General features: G+C 37.8%; 1 protein-coding gene across 4 annotated transcripts in view; it reads left to right on the top strand.

Moving 5' to 3' along the window:
• Positions 1–16,771, top strand: part of LOC115214953 — a 479,885-nt gene that overhangs the window by 369,143 nt on the left and 93,971 nt on the right. Inside the window, exon 2 of one of the 4 annotated variants that reach the window (XM_029784047.2) lies at positions 2,359–2,387. The exons of the other annotated variants lie outside the window; for them this stretch is intronic. The gene's annotated coding sequence lies outside the window, so the exon portion shown is untranslated. The remainder of the gene's footprint in view (positions 1–2,358; positions 2,388–16,771) is intronic. 4 annotated transcript variants of the gene reach the window in all.

Genomic DNA, 16,771 nt, shown 5'->3' with positions numbered 1-16,771 from the left:
GATATGCTTTAGACAACTTACTGCAACTTACTTCATATACACAAACATACATACGGAACTATACCTACTGCTTATAGCAATGGACAACTGTGTTGTTTCTTTTCATTTTTTTTTTTAACAATGAAGGTCCCTTGATAAACATTAAGGCTGACACCCATTTTAATCCTCTCTGTATGTATATATATATATATATATATATATATATATATATATTTATATATATATATATATATATATTATATATATATATATATGTATGTATATTATTCCCCCCCCCCCCCCGTGTATTTAATTGCACTGGATTTCAAGTAGGTTGCTTATCATTATAGTTTACTGTAACATCTGTTAAAGGGGAAGAAAGCATTTTTTCTCCCTGGAATCGGTTAATTGAAAAGTAGCTGAGTAATTAGAGATCATAAGACTTACTTAACTTTCTGACTAGAGCAATGTAAACATCTGTTAATCAATGATATAGATTTACTGCAGTAGGAGGTATCATAAGACTGAAAGGCTAAGTGGGATGGTGGAGTTTATAGCTGTTTTGTTTATATTGGTAAATGGTGGAGACGGGTGCTCTGTCAATATTTGCTTTTCTATTCTTTAGTTTAAAGATTATTTCATTCTATGCTTTTAAAGTTAGTATTACAGGTATAGAAATGTGTTAAGCTAACACTAACTTTGTACTGTGGATAACAACTGGATTGTTTCCTAATGAGTGTAGCATAGACATCCGTTAGCTGGTATTGTACTAAATGATGAGGCTGGTGGTGGTGGTAGTGGTGGTGGCAGCAATGGTGGCAGTGATAGTGGTGGTGGTGGTGATGGTGGTGGTGATGGTGGTTTTGGTGGTGATGATGAGTGTTTCAGTTATTACATCAATGGAAACTACCTATTATTATAGTCAAATGGCTGAATACTCCACAGAAACTTGTATCCATAAATGTAATCCTTAGCCTGAATCAACACAGCACAAAGTGTGACAAGGCTATGTCTATGTACGTGTTCATGCATGCATGTGTGCGTGTTTGCATAACCATGTATATATATATATATATATATATTTACATATATGCATGTATGTATATAAATGTAAAGGCGGTGCTCCAGTGTGGCTACAGTCAAATGACTGAAACAAATAAAAGAATATATACATGCAGATATCTTCTCAGTGCTAATATTGCTTAGTTGTTCAAACTGTCCTCTTTGTCATGTACCTAACATATACATCCAGAAATTACAAACCTAACTCCTAACAGAGCACTCTGTTTATGCAAGCAAACTGATATTGTAAATGAATTGAATTGATGCATTATCAGGGGAAAATGTAGAAAGAAAGCCATATTTTTAGAAACCAGACTGTGTGGGTTTGCTTTCTGCAATAAACAGCAGAAACTTCTAAAATAGTCTTCCTTATTCTATATTGATTTGGGCTTAAGGGTTCCTTCACTTTGTGTCAGCAATTATTTAAAATAGTCAAAGGTCAACATGTTAAGATTGACACCAGAAAGAGTTGTTAGTTTTCATGGGACTCATAGTAACACTAAAAGCCCTGTAGGTTCAGGGTTCATATCTGTTCTATTCTGAAGAGGACAGCCTGGTATGCAGAGTAGAATTCCCTCAAGTATCATTCCTAGATCATTGAGGACTTAGGTATTAGTGGCAGAGAAAACTGTTGGGTATGTATGTATAAGAGCGGCCTCCATACTAGTTTATAGGGGCATCTGGAAGGTGTTGATGTTTCTGTGCCATTATGCAGTTTGGTAGAGAGTTTTATGAAGATACTCTAATACGTCTTTTATACCATAGTTTATCAAGGATGGGCTCTTTTGGAGATGTAATAGTAAATGAGCTGGTGGTTTTTCCAAGTGCTATCTGCCATGACTAAGGATGTGTCTGTCCCCGCTCTATTGCATTAGCCCTTGCTGCAGGTGTAATGTGCAATAGGCATAAAGTTGGCAGTAGTAGACTTATGCTCTCTCAATGGCACTAGATAAAACATTTAGGCAAATAGTGAGTACTCATTGTGTTGGCATTTAGGTTAATAAATGTATGTATGAAGATGAGATCTCTAGATAAATTCTCTATCATTATAGAATAAATAAATAAAAATGCAGTGAGAAAGAAAGAATACTACTCATTGACTTATAATGTATACATTTTTGACAAATATAGGAGACAACTTCTGATTAGTTTTAATTTTATGTTGATCTCATCAATGAATCATAGCCTTGTGTAGTTTGTAATGATGTTTTTTCAGTTTGTCTTCAATGTTGTAACTTTTACCTGTGGTTTCTTTGTAAATATAATAACTTTTAATCAGTATGATTTATAATTTTTCTTTTCTTTTCTTCTTTCCAGGTAAGCATCAATGTCTCCTAATCTCGTGGGTAATGTAAAACTGGTTTTTTTTTGTTTGTTTTTGTTGTCTGTTTTTGTGTTTCATGTGATTTGAAACTTTTTTCCTTTTACAATGGTCACTAAAATAATAAATATTCTATAAAGTGAGAGAATTTTAGGTACACGTCCCCTAAATACAAGATATCCTTTCTACTATAGGCACAAGGCCTGAAATTTTAGGGGAGGGGCTAGTTGATTATACTGACCCAGTGCTCAACCGGTGCATATTTTATTGACCCCCAAAAGGATGAAGAGCAACGTTGACCTTGACAGAATTTGAATTCAGAACATAAAGACAGACAAAATACTTAGCAGCATTTTGTCCAGCATGCTAACAATTTTGCCAGCTTGTTACTGTTTAGCCTTCGGCCACTATTGATTAAGCAAGCCTATGATCAAAGACATTCCAAACTTTCCATGTATGAAAGAGAGTAAGATATAAATTGTAGTAGATTTGGTTGCTATTTCTAAAGAGGTTGCTTTTATTGCTATTTATTTCTAAATCATCCCTGATTTAGTCGACCAATGATAAAATTCATTCCAATTGTAACCATCCTCATTTTTTTCATATATCAGAAATTACACTGATCAGTGTATCCTTTCTTATTTAAGATAGTATAGTGGGATTTGAGAGGGATTTGGCTGCTATTTTTCACAAATTTGATTCTCTCATTGGTTCTCTGTTACAGAGGTTGTTGTTCTTTTGTAACTCATACAAATCCAGTGCCTTCTAACAGGTAAAGTTTTAAAGTTTGGACTATGTCTCTCAGTTACTTCCTGGAGGTCATCCCCGTACCCAAATGTACCTAGTTATAAGTATAATTAACCCAGCACTAGTCTACATTTAAATGTTTGGCATCTCTCAATCATCCTACTTTAGACAAAAACTTAAACTCATATATGTTAGTTCAGAGGAAGAAGGGCAGCACCAATGACCTTTTTCTTTTCAGGCCTGAAATTTGGGGGGAAGGGGCTAGTCAATTACATTGATCCCAGTGCTCAACTGGTACTTATTTTATTGACCCCACCTCCAAGGAGATGAAAGGCAAAATCATCTTGGATGAAATCTGAACTAAGAACAAGGTGTGATGAAATGCCACTAAGCACTTTGGCCAGTGTGTTAACAATTCCGCCATCTCACCGCCTAAATAATGATAATAATAATAATAATCCTTTCTATTATAGGCATAAGGCCTGAAATTTGTGGGGAGTGGGAGGTAAGTCGATTACATCAACCCTAGTGCATAACTGGTACTTATTTAATCAATCCTGAAAGAATGAAAAGCAAAGTCGACCTTGGTGGAAATTGAACTCAGAACATAGTGGCAGATGAAATACCACTGAGTATTTCACCTAGTGTGCTAACGATTCTGCCAGCTCGCTGCCTTAAAAAAAAAAATAATAATAATAATAATAATAATAATAATATAATAATAATAATATTGATGATGTTGATGATGATGATAATGATAATAATAACAACAACAACAACCAGTTATATTGATGAGGGCTCCAGTTGATTTGATCGATAGAACAGCTTGGCCAGGAAATTAATGTGCAAGTGGCTGAGCACTCCACAGACACGAAGACCCTAGATGTAGTTCTCAGGCTGGCCCTTTGAAATACAGGCACTACACATTTTTGCCAGATGAGTGAACTGGAACAACATAAAATAAAGTGCCTTGCTCAAGGATACAATGCACCACTGGAAATTGAACTCACGACCTTACAATTGTGGGTTGAATACTCTAACCTCTAGCAATAATAACGACAGGCTTCAAATAGGCTTTGTACACCGAATAAGGTAAAACGGCTACCAAAATTTAGTGAAAATGGTTGGGCAATGGTGGTGGTGGTGGTGGTGTTGGTTCATTTAGAAATGCGTTAAGAAGTTGGAAGGAGGCAAAAATAAAGATGAGAGAGTAAAATAAAAATGAAGAAACAAAAACTACCTTAACAAGAAAATGCAGTCATCTTCCCATTGGCACTGACCTACATATGAGATTCGTCCATATGTACAACTAACTGATGGGCGGCAGAATTGCTTCCTTCTTCTTTCTTCTTTTCAGTCTCATCTTTTTAGATGTACTTGCAGTATACATTGGATTTCAGATTCCAAAAATCTAAGCAAATGGACACCCAATCTGTTATTACTTTCTGAATTTTCATTTAACATAGAATATAGATTTTCCTTGGAGCTTTCTGTTGTCTTTGAGATTTTTATTCTTATTTCTTTTCATTTAATTTTGTTTTCTTCTTTCACCTACTTTACTTTCTGAATCTTCCTCCTCCCCCCACTCCTTGTTATCTTTGACTTTGTCTCCATCATTGTTGCTGTTGTTGTTGTCCTCATCATTATCATCCTCCTCGCCACCACCACCATCATCATCACCCACTTAGCTTTTTGCTTTGCCTTCTTCCTCTGTGCCATACCATTTCGCATCAGTAAATCCCTGTATTTGTTATAATGTTCTACATAAGTCAAAGTGTTCATTGACACACATCGAGTTTCAACAACAACTTCTGTAGAAGCTAAGAAAGGGATAAGAAATCATTAAAACATAAGGCACTTTATATATATATATATATATATATATATATATATATAGTAGAAATATGTTACAAAAAGAAAATATAAAATACACGTGGAAATGTAAGGGTAAAATATGAAATATATATATATATTAGGAGTGGCTGTGTGGCAAGTAGCTTGCTTACTAACCACATGGTTCTGGGTTCATTCCCACTGCGTGGCACCTTGGGCAAGTGTCTTCCACTATAGCCTCGGGCCAACCAAAGTCATGTGAGTGGATTGGGTTGACGGAAACTGAAAGGAGTCCGTCGTGTATATTTATATATATATATATATGTGTGTGTGTATATGTTTGTGTGTCTGTGTTTGTCCCCAGAACATTGTGTGACAACCGATGCTGGTGTGCTTACATCCCTGTAACTTAGCAGTTTGGCAAAAGCAACTAATAGAATAAGTACTAGGCTTACAAAGAATAAGTCCTGGGGTCGATTTGCTCGACTAAAGGCGGTACTCCAGCATGGTCGCAGTCAAATGACTGAAAAAGTAAAAGAGTAAAAGTATATGTATATATATATATATATATTATATATATATATATATACATATATATATACATAGTACATATTTTGACATAAAACACAGTGTGTAGTTATGTGTGTGTGTGTGTGTGTACATATACATGCAAGCATGGAAAAGTGACATTAATGATGGTGACATGCACACATACACACACACTCATGCACACACAAATTAAATTAGAACTGAGATAGATTTAAATAAAACAAAACCCCGCTGTGAGTGAACTAACAATGTAAACACTCCATTGCAAGCCTCACCTAAGCTTTGTTGCATTTCATTACTGTTGGAGACTGAAACATCTGGCTCTGAAGAGAAAAGTCAGTTATTGGGATGCAGTCTGTCCTATGTCAAGGATATGCTTTTGCCAAAAGAGAGTCATTATGATTCTTAGATCTAATACTGGAGCAATTGTGATGGCTTTAGTCACATGTGGCTCGTATTTAGGTTGTGTGATATGATGATGTTGTCTTGATGTGTGTAGCATTTGTGTATTCTTACTGTTGAAAGAGGTGGAGGCACATGGCCTAGTGGTTAGAGCAGCAGACTCGCGGTCGAGGGATTGCACGTTCGAATCTCAGACCGGGTGATGTGTGTGTTTATGAGTGAAAACACCTAAGCTCCACGCGGCTCCGACAGAAGGTAATGGCGAACTTCTGCTGACTCTTTTGCCACAACTTTCTCTCACTCTTTCCTCCTGCATCTTGCAGCTCATCTGTGACAGACTGGCATCCCGTACAGGTGGGGAACCTATACGCCAAGAAACCGGGAAACCGGCCCTTATGAGCCAGGCATGGCTCGAGAAGGAACAAACAACAAACTGTTGAAAGAGACAAGATTGACATATCTTCATTGGAGGTTGCTTATAATGTCTCTGTTTATGGAATCTTTGCAGGTATGACATAGGAAGAGACGATGGGGTGTGATTGTTTGGACACTGGCAATTTGGCATGGCTGACTGGACATTGAGACTGTTTGCGTGACAAGACTTTTTGCATTGGATGCAAATACATACACACACACATGTGCAGAAATATATGCTTGCTGACAGAGACAGTGAGAGAATAAAGCAAGAGTGAGAGAGAGAAGGAAAGAGTGAGAGGGAGAAAGAAGAGCGTGAGAGAACAGAGAGAGGGTGAAAGACAAAAAGAGTGAGGGCGAGAAGGAGAAAAGAGGGGTGAGAGAGAGAAATATTATTATTTGTTAATTGAACATGGTTGACAAATATTTTTCCTCTCTTCATATATAAAAAGAGATATACACTCACACACATAAACTGAGAGAGAGAAAAGCATTAAGATGTCTGATGTCAAGTAAGTCAGCATCGACTCAGTGGCACAAAATTTGCAACACCAAAAGAGGTTGCACCAAAATGTCTCATACCTGGTCTGGCATGTAGTTGTGAGTAGATGTTGTATGGTTTGGGAATGTAGATGTTGTAAGGTTTAAGGAAGGACTAAGGGATGGTGTCATTTGTGTGAGGTGGGCATGGTGGACATGACAGCAAGTAAATCATTGATGTAGAGAAAGGAAAGAGCAAAGAGCAAAACCAAATTTAGTATATGACTGATCTGGTAGGAAAAATGACCTGTTGAGTACCAGTGGGTGTATATAATTCATTTTACACATACAATAAAAAGCCCCTTCAGTTATAAATGACCATGGGATTGCATCTAGAAAGTTCCCCTCCAGGGTACAATTTCAGACAAGGTTGTTTATGGAAGACCAGCAGTCACACATTCATACCAGCTTTCCCTCTCTATGCCATTATATGTACATGGGGTAAAGAGTAAAGGCTCACTTTGAGCAGGAGCCTCTCCTCTCCATGCCACCAATGTTATCCAAGGGAAAGGCAAAGGGGCCGATACAGCTTGGCACCAGAGATGTCGCAATTCATTTTTTTCAGCTGAGTGAACTGGAGCAATGTGAAATAAAGTGTCTTGCTCAAAAACATAATACACAACCTGGTCCAGGGATTGAACTCACTACCTTATGATTGTGAGCCTGATGCTCTAACTACTGAGCCATCTGCCTCATTACAAAGTATAATCTCAGAACAAAGAAAATTTTATATTTTATATGAAATTAAATTAAAACTATTTTTTCTTTGGAGTTAGAAAACTCAAAGACCTTTAGTCCTTTGTCCTCTTTCTTTCTTTCTTCTTTCTCTCTTCATTCTTTCTCTCTTCATTCTTTCTTTCTCTCTTCATTCTTTCTCTCTTCATTCTTTCTTTCTTTCTTCATTCTTTCTTTCTGTCATTTTTCAATCCTTCTTTGCCTCCTTTTTCATTTTCTTTTTCACAGTTACTTAGAAAGGAGCTGAAAACGAACAAATATATATATAAGCATTTAAAAAGTATATGGGAAGGTATTCCCTGGAAAGTAATTGGATACAAGGTTTAATTATGGTTTAATTAAGTTAGACTTTAATGAGTTTGATAGATATTCCGAAAAGAAATTCAATGGTAATGATAGTGATAACAGATTAATTTTTTTTTTAAATTCTTAATTGGCAGCTGCAGATTATGTTCTAGCAGCAACAGTAGTAGTAGTAGTAGTAACCATTGCAGTAATAGTAAGTAGTAGTAGTAGTAACAGTAGTAGTGGTGATGAGTGACAATGTAGAGATGAAGGTCTTGGATGAATATTGTAGCCAAGTCCATTCATTCTCCTCAGCATCTTCCTGTCATCAACATCATCATCATCATCATCACCATGTCCTCCACCTCCTCTTCTTCCTCCTCCTCCTCCTCATCAGGTTATTTTGCATTAAGATAGTCCACTAGGTGGTGGTGATGGTTGTGGTATTTGGTGATGGCAATGGAGTCACACACCTTTGACTAGGGTAGAGTATTGCACTCCTGCCATCATACAAGAGCTGGATCAGATCCATTCTTTTATCAGATTCTAATGCTAAATCTCACCAAGATGGTTTAAGAGAAGATTAAAGGTGTACTAATTAATCTTGTCTGGCTCCAAGTCCTCAGGTCACTTCCTGTTTATCCCACTTTTCCTGTCTGTGAAACTAACTGACCTTAGCATTGCCAATTTATTCTCTTATTCTTTTATTCTTTTATTTGTTTCAGTCATTTGACTGTGGCCATGCTGGAGCACCACCTTTAGCCGAACAAATCAATCCCAGGACTTATTCTTTGTAAGCCTAGTACTATTTCTATCGGTCTCTTTTGCCGAACCACTAAGTTACATGGACATAAACACACCAGCATCGGTTGTTAAGCGATGTTGCGGGGACAAACACAGACACACACACACACACATATTTATATAACGGGAAGCTTTATGAAAATAGACAAAAGACGAAGGCAGGTGGAAAACAAACAAACAATTGTATTAGTATGGCGCTCAGGAAATAAAAATAAAATATATATATATATACAATGGGCTTCTTTCAGTTTCCGTCTACCAAATCCACTCACAAGGCTTTGGTTGGTCCAAGGCTATAGTAGGAGACACTTGCCCAAGGTGCCATGCAGTGGGACTGAACCCAGAACCATGTGGTTGGTAAGCAAGCTACTTACCACACAATCACTCCTGCATCTGTTCATTCTTTTATCTTTTGTCTTTTACTTCTTTCATTCATTGGACTGTGACCATGCTGGGGCATTACCTTTTAAAGGGTTAATCAAAAAAAATTGCTGCCTGGTACTTATTCTGTCAATACTTTTTGTTGATCCACTAAGTTAAGGGAATGTAAACAAACTAATACCAGATGTCAAGTAGTGAGTGGGTTCAAACACAAACATAAAGACAGGCACACACACACACATGTACACATGAACACACAAACACACACACACAAACAGACAGGCACATACACACACAAACACACACATGTACACACATACACACACACATACACACTCACACACAATAGGTTTCCACACAGTTTCCATCAACCAAATTCCCTCACAAAGCTTTAATTACCCTGGGGCCATAGTAGAAGACACTTTCCCAAGGTGCTGCACAGTGGGACTGAACCTGAAAGCATGTGGGTCGCAAGGCAAGTTTCTTAACCAAACAGCAATCTCTATTAATTATATACAAAACATATTGAGTTATTCAATTACTATTTTAGCCTTTGACACTCTGTCTACATGACTTGTTATTGTGATATCGAAACGCTGTTGGTTGAGAATAAAATATTAGGAGACAATTAAGAATGAAATAATTGTTAAACCTTTTAATGTAAAGTGATATTTGATAGCATAATTATTATATCACCTATTGTTAATAACATTGTGTAACATGGTTTTTGTCCTTGAGTAGCAACTGTCATTTCCTGTTTGCTTACCCCTGGAAAGTAGAAGTAGCTAAAATTTCCTTCAAACTCTACTTTTGTTACATTGTTGAGAATCGCTCTCAATACATGGCTATGATGCTCCCCCACTACTTCTGCTCTTAATCAGAGATGCACATATTGTCAGTCACTAAGGGACAAGCTCAAGTGGTTAAGGTCAAACAATTAACAAGCAAATCTGTGGTATTGAGCAGAATATTTGTTATAATGATATTTCTGCTTCATCAACTCAGCACTGAATCTGTCTGAAATGTAATGGAAAATAGGTCAGTTTCAAGACATTGATGTCCAAGTGACAAAAGCAAAGTTTGACGGCAATAGTAGTCATTTCCTTTGATTTCTAGATAAAAACAAATTGGATGTAACGCTTACTGACCAAAGTAAAAAAAAAATTAATTCTGTGGGGTTTTTTTTTAAGAATAAAGCGATAGAAATCCTCAGACTAGCTCCAAGGAATTTTAACATTTAAACATCATTATTTGAGCAAGCCATTGTAATATTTGGGGGCTATAAAATTATTACTCATATATCATGCATCCATCCATAGAAGACTCATGGGGGTAGAGTTCTTAGGCCCCTCCACCATAGGATCTTATCAGAAGCAATTGTCATTAGACTTTCTAACTAAATTCCCAAGTGCGACTAACTGAGACCATAGATATTATCCAGCCATCTTGTTCTTGGCCAACCTCTGTGTCTCGTGCCAGTTGGTTTGGCTTCAAGAATCTGTCTCGTGATTCATTTCTGTGACACTATAATTACATGTCTGTAGTACTGAAGCTTTGAACTCTCAATATGGAGAAATAGCCACTCAACTTGTAGAGACTCCCTTATCTCTGAGCTACGCACCCTGTTGAATAACATTTGTCCAGAGATCCATTGGAGGAGCCCCTTTCTCATTGGTGGTATTTGCAATCATATACTTTCACTCCTTACTCAGCATTTACAAGCATGGAAGGTGGACGTTAAATGACGACGATGATGAAGATGAGGATAGGTATAAAGACCAAATTGAAGATAATGAGTTTGGCTTTTTTTTACTAATCACTCCCCTTCTGAGGATCAAATGCTGGAGCCGCTTGCATTACTGTGCCAGCATCTGCAGTCCCAGCATCCGATCCAGTCTCCTATTGTTCATCATTTGAGAACACAGCAAGGATGAACAATGTCATTTTACATTTTCATTACCTTTAAGAAATGGATTAACATGTTCCACCTTTTTGGAAGTGGTATCACAATCGGTCTTTATACAATCGTTTGGATGATACTTGCAGATGTCATGGTGTTACTCGGCTCATCAGAAGGTGATCTTCAGCTTGCCTAGAATGGGTTCACTCCCAAGTACTGCAAAGGCAGGGATGAGAAATGGCTTGCACTGCGTAATAAGCTCTAAGTCCACTCTGCTGAGTGGTTGGTGTTAGGAAGGGCATCCAGCTGTAAAAATCCTGCCAAAACAGTCACAGAAGTCTGGTGCAGGCTTCTGCCTGCATGGCTTTTGTGAAACTGTCCCATCCATGCTAGCATGGAAGGCAGACTTTAAAAGATGATGATGATGATGATAAAGACTGGGATATTGGTCCTCTTAAGAAAGTGAATCCTGCATTAATAAGAGAGCAGGGTGGAGAAGTTTAAGTGTGTGTGTGTGTGTGCGTTTGTGTGACTGGTTAAGAAGTTTATTTCCCAAACTCATGGTTTCAAGTGCAATCCTATTGTGCTGCACATGGGTCAATCAAAGCCTTGTGAATGAATTTAGTGGATGGAAACTGAAACAAGCCTGTTGTGTGTACATATATACATACATATTATGTAGGTATATATATATATACTCTTTTACTCCTTTACTTGTTTCAGTCATTTGACTGTGGCTATGCTGGAGCCTTTAGTTGAGCAAATTATCCCCAGGACTTATTCTTTGTAAGCCTAGTACTTATTCTATCAGTCTCTTTGCCGAACCACTAAGTTACGGGGATGTAAACACACCAGTATTGGTTGTCAAGCGATGTTGGAGGACAAACACAGATACACAAACATGCACACACACACATACACACACACACACACACCACACACACACACACCACACATACATATATATATATATATATAATATATATATATATATATATATATATATATATATTATATATATATATATTATATATATATATATACATATATGTGACAGGCTTCTTTCAGTTTCCATTCACAAGGCTTTGGTCGGCCTGAGGCTATAGTAGAAGACACTTACCCAAGGTGCCATGCTGGGGCACCGCCATTTATATATATATATATATATATATATATATATATATACATATATATATATAATTTAGACTGAGAAGGGAAAAACAGACAAAAACTGAGTGAAAGTGTAATGGACAGAAAAGGGAGACAAAAGCACAATAGAAAGAACTTTTGCTGCTGACTTTATACGTAGGTGTGTTTGTGTAAGCATACATGAGTGTGTGTATTTGTGTTTCATTGTCTTGGCATTATTTACTGATAGTAAACAAATGTTGCCACCATACAAACAGTGAGGGAAATATGACAAGGACTGTTGAAAACAGGTTCCATTTTTGTGCAACCCAAATACAGTTCTTATTCTTCCAGCAAAGAAACCCTCGTTTCCAAATTCCAAGTATTTATACTTCAAGTTATTGCATCCTTTTCAGCATTTATTCTTCTATTTATTCTTTTTACTCCAATTCTAAATGAGTTCCAAAGATTTACCTGGTCTACCTGTTTTGCGAACAATGACCTTTCTTGCTTTAGCCAAATTTCATTCTGTAGTAAAAAACAAAACTAAAATAGAAAAAAAAACCCATCAAAAAAACACGAAGCATTTGCAACACAGCCCACTTTCCTTGGAAATTTTTATCCTTTCCTTTACATCATTTTAGCTACAGTTCTTCAGTAGGGAGAATTAAAACCACAATTGACTTAATCGTGCTTAATCATACACCCCCACCTAACTCTTTCCACATCTACCAAAACCCTGTTTTTGTTTTTGTTCTTTTCCATCATCAAAGTGGTCTAAACTGGTTAGGGGCCCTTTTGCTTTCTTACGCTTTTGCCAATAAAAGAAAAACTTAATTACTTGCCTACTAAGGTAAATATGCACATATTTCCTGTCCTCCCATTTTTTTCTTTTCATCTGGTCTATTAAATAGTCTTTGAGGCTTAAACACTGGCAATTATAATCCACCAGAATAACTACTCTTTCCCTCTCCTCTCTTCCTGTTCTTCTTAAAACATCTGATATTTGTTACTTCTAAGAGACTGATACTTCATTATTCAATTACTCTCTCTCACTCTCTCTCTCTTAGTCTCACTCACCCACTTCCTTTCTGCATGTTAATGTTGATATTGGTGGTGTTGTTCCATTTACTCACTGAATTACAGGTGAATTACTGTGAATTACTAGCTTTCAATCTCTGCAGAATATTTAACTTAATTCTACAGAATGTCTCAGGCCATATTTACCTTTAGAAATAAACCCCTTCCCCCCACCACAACTTCTCTCTTCTAGCTTTTATAATTCAATCTCAGCGGCAAAATACTGACCCATACCTGAAAAATATAAAAGAAAACTTTGCCTTTTTATCCACCAAGTAATTATCTTTCTCTCATACATTCCTTAGCTTCTAAGTTCTCTGTTCAAATCCTTCCAAGGGAAAAGTTACTCGAAATAGCCCTCAGTCCTTTCCATCAGAGAGTTTACCTCATATTTGCTTAGCATAATAGAAACCAAAGATAACCTCTGGTTGTGTGGATCTTACAGAATTTAGTTGCATTGCATTACTTTCTGAGATCAAATCCTGCGAAAGTTAGCTTAGCCTTTCATCATTCTGGGGTCAATGAAACAAGGTACCAGTCCACTACTGGCGTTAATTTAATTGACATAACTCTCCTCCATCTGAGCAATCGCCTGATGACTCTTGGGGTGGTAACTACCAGAATCAGTATACAACCATACTAAATGCTTTATGGCATTTTCGTACGGCTCTTTATATTCTAGGTTCAAATCCTGCCAGGATCAACTTTGACAGTCAACCTTATGGGGTTAATAAAATAATTAATAGCGAGGTAGTGGGGTCAGTCAGTATAATCAACTACACTTTCTTCCAAAAGTTTATGATCTTGTGGTTTATAGTAGAGCTGGCCGAATCGTTAGCATGCCGGGTGAAATGCTTAGTAGTATTTCGTCTGTCTTTACATTCTGAGTTCAAATTCTGCCAAGGTCGACTTTGCCTTTCATCCTTTCAGGGTCGATAAATTAAGTACCAGTTACGTACTGGGGGTCGATGTAATTGACTTAATCCCTTTGTCTGTCCTGGTTTGTCCCCCTCTATGTTTAGCCCCTTGTGAGCAATAAAGAAATAAGTAATTGTATGTCACTTGTATATACAAAGATATCATTGTATGATACACACACACACACACACTCACACACACTCACATTCCACACTTGCATTCACACACACAGCTGAATCATAGTCTTTTCCCTACATATGTTAAGTATTCCATGCAAGCTAAATGAAATCATAGTCGTAGCTATCAGTGCTGGTGATACATTAAAGGCATCTGAGCTGGTGACATGTAAAGGTCACCCATGCCGGTGTCACATAATAGGCACCTGTGCTGGTGACATGTTAAAGGTGCCTGGTACACCTTGTGGAGTGGTCGACATTAGGAAGGGCGTCCAGCTGTAGAAGTCAAACCAAAATACACTGGAGCCTGGTGCAGCTCTCCAGCTTACCAGTTCCAGTCGAGCTGTCTAGACCATACCAGTGTGGAGAACAGACACTCAACGATGATGATGATGATGAAATTAACATGGCAAAATGGTTGGGATTTTGCAGCATCAGACAAGATGTATTTCAGTATTTGTTTTCAGTATTTCAGTATTTCAGCCTGGCCTGGCCCCCGTGCTGGTGGCACGTAAAAAGCACCATCCATTCGTGGCCGTTGCCAGCCTTGCCTGGCCCCCGTGCCAGTGGCACATAAAAAGCACCATCCGATCGTGGCCGTTTGCCAGACTCGTCCGGTACCTGTGCCGGTGGCACGTAAAAAGCACCCACTACACTCATGGAGTGGTTGGCGTTAGGAAGGGCATCCAGCCGTAGAAACATTGCCAGATCAAACTGGGCCTGATGCAGCCTTCTGGCTTCCCAGACCCCAGTTGAACCGTCCAACCCATGCTAGCATGGAAAGCGGACACTAAACGATGATGATGATGATGATGATGATGTTCTGATCCTTGCATTCAGATTTCAAATTCTGTCAAAGTCAACTTTACCTTGCAATAGAATTATCCATCAGTCTAGACTTGTAGAATTGTTAAAGCACCAGAGGAAAAAGCATTGCAGCGTTTGTTGCAGCCGTTTGCATTCTGAGTGCAAATCCCATTGCGACCTGTTTGAATAGTAGAATTGTCTGGTTTGTTTAACACTGCCAATGTATACAAAGTCTATTATTGTTAATTGTCTCTACAGAGCAACCCCTGCCAGGTCTTGCTTCCTAACATCTTTAAAATGAGTCTCAGACATTTTTCATTTCTAATTCTTATGAGAAATAGCTTTTGATAAAGATATCATAGTATTAACTTTTTCCTTCTGAGGGAATAACTAAGCTGTTAATGGGAAAGCCTGCACTGAAATAACCCTTTCTACTATAGGAGGCATAAGGCCTGAAATTTGGGGAAGGGGCTAGTAGACCCCAGTGCATAACTGGTACTTATTTCATCAACCCCAAAAAGATGAAAGGCAAAGTTGACCTCGGCAGAATTTGAACTCAGAACATAGTGGCAGTAGAAATACTGCTAAGCAGTTCGCCAGTGTGCTAATGATTCTGCCAGTTTGCCACATTAACCTGCACTGAAATAATGATAAGAAAAAACTATACTCCGTAACCTTTACTCACAAATCTATGATCATTGACCGTCACTCACAAACTCATGCTCAATAACCCTCACTCATCAACCCATGCTCAATAGCCTTCACTTATTAACCCATGTTCAATTATCTTCCTTCCTCACCCCATACTCGGTAGCTATCACTCATAAGCCTTTAGATAATAGCCATCTCTCATCAATCTCATGTTCAATTACTCTCACTCATCAACCTATGCTCAGTAGCCATCACTCACAAGCCCTTGGATTATAAACTTCATTCATCAACTCATGTTCAGTAAATTTCATGCATCAACCTATACTCAACAATTTTCACTCATCAACTTATATTCAACAGCCGTCACTCACAAGCCTTGGATAATAACCTTCACTCATCACTCTCATATTCAATAACCTTTACTCATCAACCCATGCTTAACAATCTTCATCCACAATCTATTCTCAGCAGCTATCACTCACAAGCCTTGGATAATAACCCTCACTCACCAATCTCATACTCAATAACCCTCACTCATCAACCTATACTCAACAATCTTCCCTCATCAGCCTATGCTCAACAGCTGTCACTCACAAGCCCTTGCATAATAACTCTCACTCACCACTCTTATACTCAGTAACCCCCACTCATCAACCTGTGGACAACAATCATCACTCATCAACCTATTCTCATCAGCTGTCACTCACAAGCCCTTGGTTAGTAACCATCACTCATCAACTCATGCTCAATAACCTTTGCTCTCTAAGTCCTGCTCAATAACCCTGTTGTTGATTTAACCTCAATTTTCATCTATACAAGCATGAATTTGATAAGTTAATTTCATCAGTTTCACCATTACTGTTCACCCTGGTTATTTCCTCAAAAAAGCCCCAAAGTTCTGATGAATGACCTCTCTCATCCTTCCCACAAATTCTTTGACCTTCTTCTGCACTTGACACTTTTTCAGTAACAGTCACAAACAAAGAAAATCAACTATTTTCAATGTTGGTCAAGTGCATACAAAGATAAAATAAACCCCTCCAGACCACTTGCTTCTCA

This window comes from Octopus sinensis, linkage group LG8, assembly GCF_006345805.1.
Source record: "Octopus sinensis linkage group LG8, ASM634580v1, whole genome shotgun sequence".
Taxonomy (NCBI): domain Eukaryota; kingdom Metazoa; phylum Mollusca; class Cephalopoda; order Octopoda; family Octopodidae; genus Octopus; species Octopus sinensis.
This window is presented reverse-complemented; position numbering and strand designations above follow the sequence as displayed.